Genomic DNA, 12,377 nt, shown 5'->3' with positions numbered 1-12,377 from the left:
ACACACAATATGAAAATCACATTTTTATAATTTCAATTAATATTTTGATAAAAACTTTCTACATGAGTATCTACAGCCAAACTCTTCAAGACAGTGTTAGTAAGAGGAAAAGAGTATTTCCGACATTATCAGTTATCACTGATTCTTCCCAGGCCCTTCGTGTATGGAACGTGGAGAGAATGTCTGTTTAAATGCCTCTGTGGCCGCTATAGTTATTGCTGTATTAGTTTCGCAACCGCTATTGGAGCGATACGTAGGGGGTTGGAGTTTATTCGTAAAACAATCACCCTACGTTCGTTCTTCGAATACTGTTAAGTTTTTGCAGGTCATTTTTCGTCTATTTTCAAGCGTTCTCCCATGAATGAAAGAAACCTCTGAACATGTCCACTGATCTTTTATACGCTCAATATCCCCAGTTAATCCCATCTGATTTGGGTCCCACCCACTTGAGCTATTTACTAGGATGTGTCACGCAAGTGTTTTGAGGCAGTCTCCATTGTAAACTGACCGCTTTGTCCTAGTACCTTTGTGTCATGGCTCTGAGCACTATGAGACAAAACATCTGAGGTCGTCAGTCCCCTATACTTAGAACTACTTAGACCTAACTAAGCTAAGGACATCACACACATAGATGCCCAAGGCAGGATTCGAACCTGCGATCATAGCAGCAGCGCGGTTCCGGACTGAAGCGCCTAGAACCGCTCGGCCACAGCGGCGGGCAACTTTTGTGTCATCCATGAATGTCTAAGCAACTTTTGCGCCAGAATTTCTTTTGGATTTGAGAGAATTATTTCGGTAATATTCTACTATGGCAGTCGTTGAATACTTCATGTATTGCGTCTTGAGAACCAAACGCGTTCCATTCAGTATCTTTTTACAACCCTTCACTTTTTTACAGTCGTTATACAGAAGTCTCTTTCCTTACAAGCTTCTTTATAGCGACCACACAAGGTCGCTCCCACCACGATCTATTGTAATAGCTACAATCTACACTCCTGGAAATGGAAAAAAGAACACATTGACACCGGTGTGTCAGACCCACCATACTTGCTCCGGACACTGCGAGAGGGCTGTACAAGCAATGATCACACGCACGGCACAGCGGACACACCAGGAACCGCGGTGTTGGCCGTCGGATGGCGCTAGCTGCGCAGCATTTGTGCACCGCCGCCGTCAGTGTCAGCCAGTTTGCCGTGGCATACGGAGCTCCATCGCAGTCTTTAACACTGGTAGCATGCCGCGACAGCGTGGACGTGAACCGTATGTGCAGTTGACGGACTTTGAGCGAGGGCGTATAGTGGGCATGCGGGAGGCCGGGTGGACGTACCGCCGAATTGCTCAACACGTGGGGCGTGAGGTCTCCACAGTACATCGATGTTGTCGCCAGTGGTCGGCGGAAGGTGCACGTGCCCGTCGACCTGGGACCGGACCGCAGCGACGCACGGATGCACGCCAAGACCGTAGGATCCTACGCAGTGCCGTAGGGGACCGCACCGCCACTTCCCAGCAAATTAGGGACACTGTTGCTCCTGGGGTATCGGCGAGGACCATTCGCAAGCTGGGCTACGGTCCCGCACACCGTTAGGCCGTCTTCCGCTCACGACCCAACATCGTGCAGCCCGCCTCCAGTGGTGTCGCGACAGGCGTGAATGGAGGGACGAATGGAGACGTGTCGTCTTCAGCGATGAGAGTCGCTTCTGCCTTGGTGCCAATGATGGTCGTATGCGTGTTTGGCGCCGTGCAGGTGAGCGCCACAATCAGGACTGCATACGACCGAGGCACACAGGGCCAACACCCGGCATCATGGTGTGGGGAGCGATCTCCTACACTGGCCGTACACCACTGGTGATCGTCGAGGGGACACTGAATAGTGCACGGTACATCCAAACCGTCATCGAACCCATCGTTCTACCATTCCTAGACCGGCAAGGGAACTTGCTGTTCCAACAGGACAATGCACGTCCGCATGTATCCCGTGCCACCCAACGTACTCTAGGTGTAAGTCAACTACCCTGGCCAGCAAGATCTCCGGATCTGTTCCCCATTGAGCATGTTTGGGACTGGATGAAGCGTCGTCTCACGCGGTCTGCACGTCCAGCACGAACGCTGGTCCAACTGAGGCGCCAGGTGGAAATGGCATGGCAAGCCGTTCCACAGGACTACATCCAGCATCTCTACGATCGTCTCCATGGGAGAATAGCAGCCTGCATTGCTGCGAAAGGTGGATATACACTGTACTAGTGCCGACATTGTGCATGCTCTGTTGCCTGTGTCTATGTGCCTGTGGTTCTGTCAGTGTGATCATGTGATGTATCTGACCCCAGGAATGTGTCAATAAAGTTTCCCCTTCCTGGGACAATGAATTCACGGTGTTCTTATTTCAATTTCCAGGAGTGTATGAAGCGCACGGCCAACTGTTCTTAACTTTTGCCGCAGTCTTCCTACATGTTCGTCTCCAGAGCTAAATGCTTCAAGCTGCTACACTATTGTCTCTTGATCTAGTTACCTGAACATATAAATGCTTCTACATGTTTTAGCTGCCCTTCGTACTTTGATAATGACCGTTGCTATAATTGCTTTATGATCACTCATGACAGTTTCAATATAGACAACGACCTGAAGATTCTTGTTAATAACTGCCTTGACAGAGTTCCTGACATCACGCTGAGCTCCGTTTAACCATGTTCACGGCTTCAGTGCAAGAGGGAGGGAGAGAGAGAGAGAAGAGAGAGAGAGAGAGAGAGAGAGAGAGAGAGAGAGAGAGAGAGAGAGAGAGAGAGACTTTCCGCCCGCCGTGGAATTTGTAGTTTGAAAATAACGTAACTGCCTTTTGCGAAAATTTCTGTCGCAACCTCAACACGAGTTACTTCACTGCAGTTTTTTAAAGCATACATTTAGTGCTATTAAATGAAGTGTATTTTTTCCATTAAAGAAATAGTTTCTTTAGTGTCGATGAGATACAAGAAATAAAAGTGTTACTGGTACCGAAAATAGCTTGCAGCTTTACGTAGCATCATTTGCCAGAAAACTAGTTTCGATGTCTAAAAGGGTAAAAAATAATGTTCGAGGTACCCAAAGTTGTCAGGAACCTTTTTCTGTGATATATTGTAGCAAGTTCAGGAAGAGGTCGAGCAGACAGTGTAATACACACATACATTATTAGTAATTTATTAAAACTCGAACATGTTAAACAGTTAACTTTAGAAGAAGAAGTGACCGTACATATGACATATAATTGAAGCTGTCGCTGACACTTACAATATTTAGCACTTCATTGCAGATTAGTAGATTCGCAAATGAGTTCAGTTCCTTAGCCGACGAAAAGTTCAGAATAGCTTCTCTGTTCACACGCTGCCGGTTCTGTACTACGACGGTACTGTCGTTGGCGTAAGCGATGATTGCAATTCGTCGCTGATTACGTAGGGACTGAGGTGAGCGGCACTGTGCTAGGGCATAAATGACTTGCGGCTGCGACGGCGTGAGGAAGCACTTGGCGGCGTGTCTGCGCTGACGTCTCCGATTCGTTGCTGCGTTTGGTAGACAATGTCTTTACTTCTCGTGCCTTCCTGAGGTACCAATTTTTGCGTGATACCTTGTTCTACAGACGACGCCACATTTCCTGTTGTTGCTAAACATACTGCGATAACTAGCAAAAACAATGTGATGTTTCATAAAAAACCAGTAACAAGAGAAAATGCTGATTCGCTTCTTACTATAATGAATATTTACTTAAATTTACTTTAATGAGGACTATCGTCGTAACATCTTCAAATACATCTAGCGCAATTTCTTTTTTCATACGAAGATTGATGCAAGATTCCCTAAGTAATTGAATTTTCTCATTTTGAGAAGACCGAAGGAGTGATCTGTTGTACTAGCTAAAAACATTCAGCAGCAAAAATCCTACAAATATTTCTTTATTTAAGACAACCTGTTTCGATAGACTTTGCCGACCGGTGTGGCCGAGCGGTTCTAGGGGCTTCAGTCCGGAACCACGCGGCTGCTAAGGTCTCAGGTTCGAATGCTGCCTCGGGTGTGGATGTGTGTGGTGTCCTTAGGTTAGTTAGAGTTAAGTAGTTCTAAGTCTAGGGAACTGATGACCTCAGATGTTAAGTCCCATAGTGCTTAGAAGCATGTGAACTACTTTTCTAATTACACTTTGTTGTCATCTCCAGGTCTTGAAAAAAAACCCTTTTTGTTATTGAGCCGTTCGTTTTACTTTGAACTCCAACAGTGACTGCATACGCTTGCTGCTCCCGTCGCTGTCGATCAGTGATCCCAGCACGCATAAACCCGGTATTTTCCATTTCGGAAATGCTGGAATTATCAGCCTGGCCGTCCTGATCACCTGATCTTAATCCGTGCGACTTTTGGCTGTACAGCTATCTGAAGGATCTTGTGTACAGTGGTTCGATTGCAAACTTAGCTGCATTGAAAGCATGCATTGTGCACCACATACTGTCCGTGGCCACGGGAACACTTCGATCAGTTGTGGAACATGCTGTTTCTCGATTTCAACTTGTTGCAGAAAACGGTGGACAGAATATTGAACATGTTTTGTGACAGTCACACGGAAATTAATAATCCGATTTGATTTTGATTGACGGTTTTTATGCGGTTGTGCCCTCAGGACAGTTATAAAAGCATGCTTTGCATGCATTTTTTCGTCTTATAACTATTAAAAACCGATGTGATTGATGCTTTGCATGCGTTTTTTGGCCTCGGGACAATTAAAAACGAATGTCAATGTTGCTTTTTATGTGGTTTTTGGCCTCAGGACAATTAAAAACTGATTTTTGCCATCCGATATGATATGCCCATGCCGTGGTGGATGGGCTTACATAACTAACAGTATCACACCTGCAGACCGGTGCGCACCGAGTAGTACAGCTTGTTTAACGCCGAACGTACATCTTAGACATTGTTGTATGATTCATTTGTCATTTGTAGTCGACCACTATTAAATTATGATGCATACAGCGCCATCTATTGCTATATTTTGTGACTATTTATTTTTCTTCTGCCATACGTTTTCCCCCCTTCTCCAATAATATTCCGTTGCAATTTGACGTCATTCTGACCAGTGGTGTTATTTCTACATCGTTTATAAAATGTAACTTAAATTATAATCACCCTGTACAATGTAGATTACGAGTTTGAATGAATGAAATCTACACTTTTTTATCATTCTGTCGTTCTGCAGCGTTCATATTTTATTTCAACTATTTGTTATTAAAAGCCTGTGTATGTGAATACCAACTACAGCTGTCACCAGACAGCTCTGAGTTAGTAATGAGGTACAGTACAGGGAAACACCATAACGTGTTAGTGATGTTGCTGTTGCTACCTGGCCTGTTATTGTATCCATGGGGCGTAAACAGCGTTACATTCTGAGTGAAAAGCTGTGAAGGACACAGAGATGTCGCATACGCATGTGAGACAATATTATTAGCACGTGACAAGGTTTGAAAATGTCTCGACACGGCCAGTTGATCGAAACGTGTAAAATTCACATTGGTCGGCCATTCGGAAGTGACAGCGGCCCCGGCGATGAGCTGTATGGGAACGTGAGAGCAGCAATGCTGGTGGCCGTAGGTTCCGGTCGACCACGTCTGATGATCGCAAGGGACGATCGACATACATCGTGCACCAAGCACACTGCAAACTCTTCCCACCTGTACCAGCAGCCACTCGGGAAAAGTAACGGCCCCGTGCAACACTATTTGTCACACCACGCCATTGGTGAGTTACGAGAATATACCGGACTAGGGACTTGCCGTCCATGTGTAGGCTGCCGTTGGCTCCCCAACACAAGCGGCAGCGTTTCGAGTGATGGCCTGACCATGAAGCACCGGCTGCTGATGAATGACGTCGCACCGTATCCAGCGAAGAATGCGGTCTTGCAGTAGCCCGGACGACCTTCGTTGACGAGTATAGCGGAGACCTCGGGAGGGGTCCTGCGCTTCTGTTGTTCCGGAAAGGCACGGAGGGCTCTTACTGCTGGCGTCATGGTGTGAGAACCCAGCGGCTCCGACTCTGACGTCACAGTGGTATGTCAGGAATATCCGGCATAACTACGTGTTATAACTCCTGTAATGTGTCGCGGTGCTATTTTTCAACTGGTAAATGCTCGTCGATTCATAGAATTTGTCGTGTGGTCTATAGAATCCGCAGATCTATTCCACAATAGAACACGTATGGGCTAGCTTCTGTTTCAACTCCATGTTAGTGTCAGAACCCAGAATATTGAGGACAAGTTACAATGGCTGTAGAATAGCTAAACAAGGGCTTTATGTCACACTGCTAAATGGAGCCGGGCATGCATCCAAGCCATTTTTTTTTTTTGTAAATTTGGTACCATTTTTTAATCGCTGAAATGATATCACGTAGTCTCTCAGACCGCGAGGTTACAATCCGTTTCCTCCTCTCCTGCGTGCTGCACCTTTTCCTTGTCAGGCAGTGTATATCTGAAATAGCGCAGCTTAATAAGACGTGGCGTTAACCTCTCCTGGGAGTCCAGTAGTTTGCATCCAATGCACCACTGCCCATTTACTGTAACCTTCGCACACTCACGGCTTCGTAGCTCGCACCGGCCAGACCGATGTCGTGGGTTGTCTCCTGTTGCTCTCGTGTCGACCGCGAAGTCACTACCCCTCGCTATACGCCTCGGCCCACTGGACTCACGTGGCGACCTCACATGCGCCGACGCTCAAACGGACAAGTCATCTTAGTGCGCCACCGACCAACCGATCGATCCAACCGCCAATCGGAAGGAAAGTCGAGCAGACTGGCGGCCTAACGCGCAGACTCAGATGCAGGAACCAAGCCCCGACCGGGCGACCACTCGCTGAGTTCTCTTACTGGCGGAGTGGAAAGACTCTAATTTTCCCGGCTTTAAAGGTTGATCCGAACGACAGACATACTAGCACTCCGAACGACAGACAGACACTAACTGCCTAACAAATGCGGACGAGAGACAGACTAGCAAGCTAGGGACGAGAGACTGACCGAGCGCCGAGTTCATAGCGCCCCTTAAATGCACGTGAACGGACAACCTTTCCCCTTTCCCACCAGAGGGAGACATCAAAGCTGCGATTGCCACAGCGGCGCCACCGCCAGAAACGGATGACGACTGCTTCACACTACGCGCTGCGGCGCGCTCTTCAAACCAGCAATTTTTACCACGGCTCACCTCACATTGATGACGCAACAGAGAAATTACGTCGCGATTGAAAACTACAGTCTCCAAGCCGACTTCTCTCCAAGAGACTGACACGGCTGTGGTCGCCGCATGGAACCTCTCCTGGGAGTCCAGTAGCTTGTATCCGATGCACCGCTGCGTTAAAAGTCATGAATGTAACCCTGCTAACGTGGACACAGGCGAGCGAAACCGGTCGTGGCTGCGAGAAAACAGTGACTGCTGAAGTATTTTCACAGTATCACACGGCATGCGGACATTTGCCACGCCGGACGTTTGCCACGCCGGACATTTGCCACGATTTTACCTGCTCCGAAGGGTTGGGTCTCTTGTCTCCCCCTCCTCCTCCTCATCGCTGTCGCGCAGTAAAGGTATTTACTGATCCTTTCCGCTGGTTTACTTAGTATAGGACTACAATCTCTTTTAATTTTCCGCCACATTTATAGAGAGACTTTCGTTGTGGAAACTTAAATGCATCTCGCATTGAAATCCGCACCAAAGTTTGAGCCTCAATAAAACTTCGCCACTTTTGGAGATTTTACGTTCGTCTAAATTATACGTGCCTTTTTCGGTGCTCCTGCAGCAGCTCTCTGTCCTGTTTTGTGTACCAGAGTGGGTCAGTTCCGTCTCTTATTAATTTATTTGGTACGAATCTCTCGAGCGCTGTTGGTACTATTTCTGTGCACTTAAGCCACATATGTTCTTCACTTGCACAGTTTGGGAGGATTGGAGACTCTCTGTTAGAAAGGCGTCAACCGAATTTTTAGCTGCTTTTATAAATAGATATATTTCGCGTTTAGTTTTGGTGAATTTCTTTGTTACGGAATTGAGCCTCGCTATGACTGTGTGTTCACTAACTCCTGTATCCGTCGTGATGCTCAGGATTATTTGTGGCTGAAAGGTCAAGTATATTTTTGTAACCATTTACAATTTGAATAGCCTCGTGAACTAATTGTTCAGAATAATTTAAAAAAGCATTTAGAACAATTACGGAAGTTGTTTTCTATTTACAATACGGTCTGAAAATGTATTTTTGACAACATATGGAAGATAGATTGAAGTCACTACTAACTATAATTGTATGAGTAGCGTACCTATTTGTGATGAGACTCAAGTTTTCTTTGAACTGTTCAGCAACTGTTTCATTTGAGACTGGGGGTCGGTAAAAGGACCCAGTTATTAATTTATTCCGGTTGTCGAGTATAACCTCTGCCCATACTAAATCACAGGAACTATCTGCTTCAATGTCGCTTGTGAGCTGAATCACACATTACATTATTTCACTTAAGTTGTGCTGCTTGTTTCTGTTGTAGTGTAGATAATTACAATTACGGCTTTTCCCTCCAAAACCCAGGATGCTTTCTCTGTGACCCTGTAAATACCAGAGCTAAACAATGTAGAACAACAACGTACGTTACAAGCATAGCATTCTGTATTACTTCATTTCCTAATTTCTAACATTTTAAAATTGTGTGTCGACTTTAGATGACATGTCAATCATAGATGTTCTTTTCTCTATTTAGTGAACGTATTTTCAGCCATGTTTTGAATATTGTCCCGCTACACTTTATTAACTAATGTTTCGCCACAAAGGATATCGGATTTTAGAGAGTAAATTAATATGGAGTATGTCGTTCTTCTTTTCAAACATTCCCATTCCCATTTATTCTTTCCTTATTGTCTTTTGGGCATGCAGTTGTAGTAATTAAAGTAGGCACAAATGCAGTGATTAAAAAGAAATGATTAGCGTACATTCACATTCTCTTTACATCGTTCCTTTCTTATTGCTCCCATGCCGATGGACTGTTTCTATCGCTATCAGTAAGCGTGAAAGGAAGCTACCCTACAGGCAGAGGGATCCATATTTATACTTGGCAGAACTAATTACATACTGACACAATCGATCGGTATTGCTTTCGTTTCCCAAAAGTTATAAATATTTCGATTTCGGAAAAGAAACTCTGTATTTCGCCAAGATGTCGAAGAAGAAGGTCTCATACTTGCTGGTTGTATCAAGTAAGATGTGGATACGGCGGTTTGAAAGCGGACAGAAGTAGTACGAGGAAGGGCGTCCCTGATCTGAGGGATCGCTACTCGAGCTACGTGGCGAAGGGGCAAGTGTGGCAAATGTCCGGCATTCTATCACACATAACACACATGAAACGTAAAGTAGCTGGCTGGATTGGGGGCGCCAAGGCAACGGCAGTGCGACGGGCCCGCCAAGAGCCGCTGAGTTCCGCCCGCCTGCCTCTTGACTTATGTAGAACAGGTCCCGCACTGCACTCGCAGACCGCGGCAGCCCGGCGTCCTTGTACAGCTGCCCGAAACCACTTTCGCCGGCACGGCGCGAAGTGTGGCGCCGCGAGAGTTTCACCGCAAGCGCCGGCCGCCGACACGCGAGTTGGACAGTGCGTGTTGCGTCAACACACTCTGGCTTCTGAGGCGCTCCTAGCTCCTGGGCGGGCATCCGATCCGCTCACACTTGTTGCAATTAGCGTTTACAATACACCGACAGAAAATAGTGTGACAGCAATACGAAGGCTATACGAAAAGTACGGTGACCTTCGTTTTCTTGTAACATGGGAAAAATGGGAAGAACAAGTCTGTCTATTTCCACATCTACAAATAAACACTACCTGATTAAAAGCATACGTCTATGTTCGAGGGGGGACCCAAAAGAAATCGGATTGTTGCCATAAAACATTTATTGATCAACCTTTTTACAAAATTACTTCAGTCACCTTCAAAATACTCTCCATTACATGCGATGCACTTGTCAAGTCTCTTTTGCCACTGTTGGAAGCATGTTTGGAACTCTTCAAGTTTGATATTGTCCAGTGCCCTTTGCTAAGCTGTTTTTACCGCCTCCACATCGTCATAACGCTCCCCTTTTAGCGTTTTTCTCATTCGTGAAAATAGGAAAAAGTCACACGGGGCTATGTCCGGCGAATATGGAGCGTGGGGAAAGACAGACCACCTCTGAGATGCCAAATAGTGGGTCACTTGTAAGGGCGTGTGTGCTGGAGCGTTGTCGTGATGCAGAAACCAGTCACCTGATCGTCAAAGTTCCGGGCGTTTCCTCCTCACATCCTCTCGCAGACGCCTTAAAACATCCAAGTAAAAGTTCTGGTTAACACTCTGGCCAAGGGATACGAATTCCCGATGCACAATTCCACGAACATCAAAAAAGACAGTGATCATCGTCTTCACATTTGACCTCACTTTCCTTGCTTTTTTTTGTCTGGGAGAGTTGGAAGTCCTCCACTGGCTTGACACTTGGTCTCTGGGTCATACCCGTAACACGAACTCTCATCCCCTGTAATGACTTTCTTCAAGAAGTTTGGATCACGTGCAATCTCTAAGTCCTGACACTTTCATGCAGATGGTTTTTTTGCTCCTGTGTGAGAAGGTGCGGAACAAATTTAGCAGCAACACGTCTCATGTGCAAATCCTCACTCAAAATCCGCTGCCACGAGCTCCAACTGATTCCTGTCTCTGCTGATCTGCTGAAATTTGGTCGATCGTTTGGCCACGATCCTCGATCTTTTGGACTACCTTTTCAATGTTCTCCTCATTTCGCGATGTTGTAGGGCGTCCAGAACGAGCTTGGTCTTCAACACACATCTCACCACGTTTAAAGCCCACAAACCACTTTAAAACCTGTGTGCGGCTCAAAGCGCCCTCCTGGAAAGCTTCCTGAAGCATTTGGTGTGTCTCCGTTGCAGTTTTTTTAAGCAGGAAACAAAATTTCACACACACTCTTTGTTCTTTTAAAGTTGTCATAACGACTTCGCAGTCACAGAAACACAATACCACACTTGCACGTTCAGCTCTACACTGACGCCATCTGCACAGCTGTTTCATGAAGGTCTCTACTAACACCATCTACCGTAAGAACCCTGCATTACGTCTACGAGTGGCAGCGCCCTTCGGTTTCTTCTGGGTCCCCTCTCGTATACACCTTTGTATAGAGAAATTAACCTCCAGATCCCAGAAGAGTCATACTGGAAATGAAAATGGAGATTGGGAGTATTGCGTCATCATTAGAGAAGCAAAAACAGCGCAATGGGTCCGTCAGGAGGGATTAGTGACTTCCTACGTAGACTAGTCATTGGACGTCATCTGATTAACAACTATATCATGGACATTTCAATCCTTTTAAACCGGCTCATCAACTGTTGACTATGGAAACGTGCAGGAACAATTAAATAATGACCAGACAGACCTACTTACACTGACGGACGAGGACCTCCGAACGTCGCGTACGGCGGTTATAAGAAAATCGGCCGAAGGAATCATTCGTGAGTTTCAAAACAATACCACCATTCCATTTGGGTGGAGCGAACAGCGACGGCACTGGTCAGTTAGTGACTGGAAACAAATGATCTGGAGTGATGCATGACCCAGTGGAGATTCGGTGGAAGTGTTTGACGAACGTTACCTGCTATCGTGTGTCCCCATATAGCGTTTAAGAAAGCGCTAAATCCTGTGGGATACGAATATATTTTACAGAGTAGAAAGATAGGTCGGAGATGGTAACTGGTTGCATCAGCTCGGCGTTGCATCTTTTCATAAAGATTGCGGTCAGTAACATACCTGAAACGGACTAGCTTCGTACAGTGCACCGATCTGAACCCAATGGCATACCTTTGCGATGACTGAGAACGCCGGCCGCTGTGGCCGAGCGGTTGTAGGCGCTTCAGTCCGGAACCGCGCGCCTGCTACAGTCGCAGGTTCGAATCCTGCCTCGGGCATGGATGTGTGTGATATCCTTAGGTTAGTTAGGTTTTAGTAGTTCTAAGTATAGGGGACTGATGACCTCAGATGTTAGGTCCCATAGTGCTTAGAGCCGTTTGAACCATTTTGACTGACAACATCGACTTCGCTCTTCAGCTCTTGAGGTACAATGGTCTGCTATTGCCCCACAGACATTCTAACACATCATTGAAAGAGTCTCCAGTAGAGCTCAAGCTGTAATATGGCCGAAGTGTGGACGCAACCTACTTTCATGTTAACTTCTCTGGACACTTCTGATCGGCTAGTGTATTCCGCAAGTGTCTGTGTACAGGTACTGTATTGTGGAGAGAACATCACACCAGTATTAACGGAGTTCTTTCCCATTTTATTCACTTACAGAGCGAGACAAAATGACTACATGCCTCTGTGTGCTCTCGAATCT

Source organism: Schistocerca serialis, chromosome 7 (genome assembly GCF_023864345.2).
Source record: "Schistocerca serialis cubense isolate TAMUIC-IGC-003099 chromosome 7, iqSchSeri2.2, whole genome shotgun sequence".
NCBI lineage: Eukaryota > Metazoa > Arthropoda > Insecta > Orthoptera > Acrididae > Schistocerca > Schistocerca serialis.
This window is presented reverse-complemented; position numbering follows the sequence as displayed.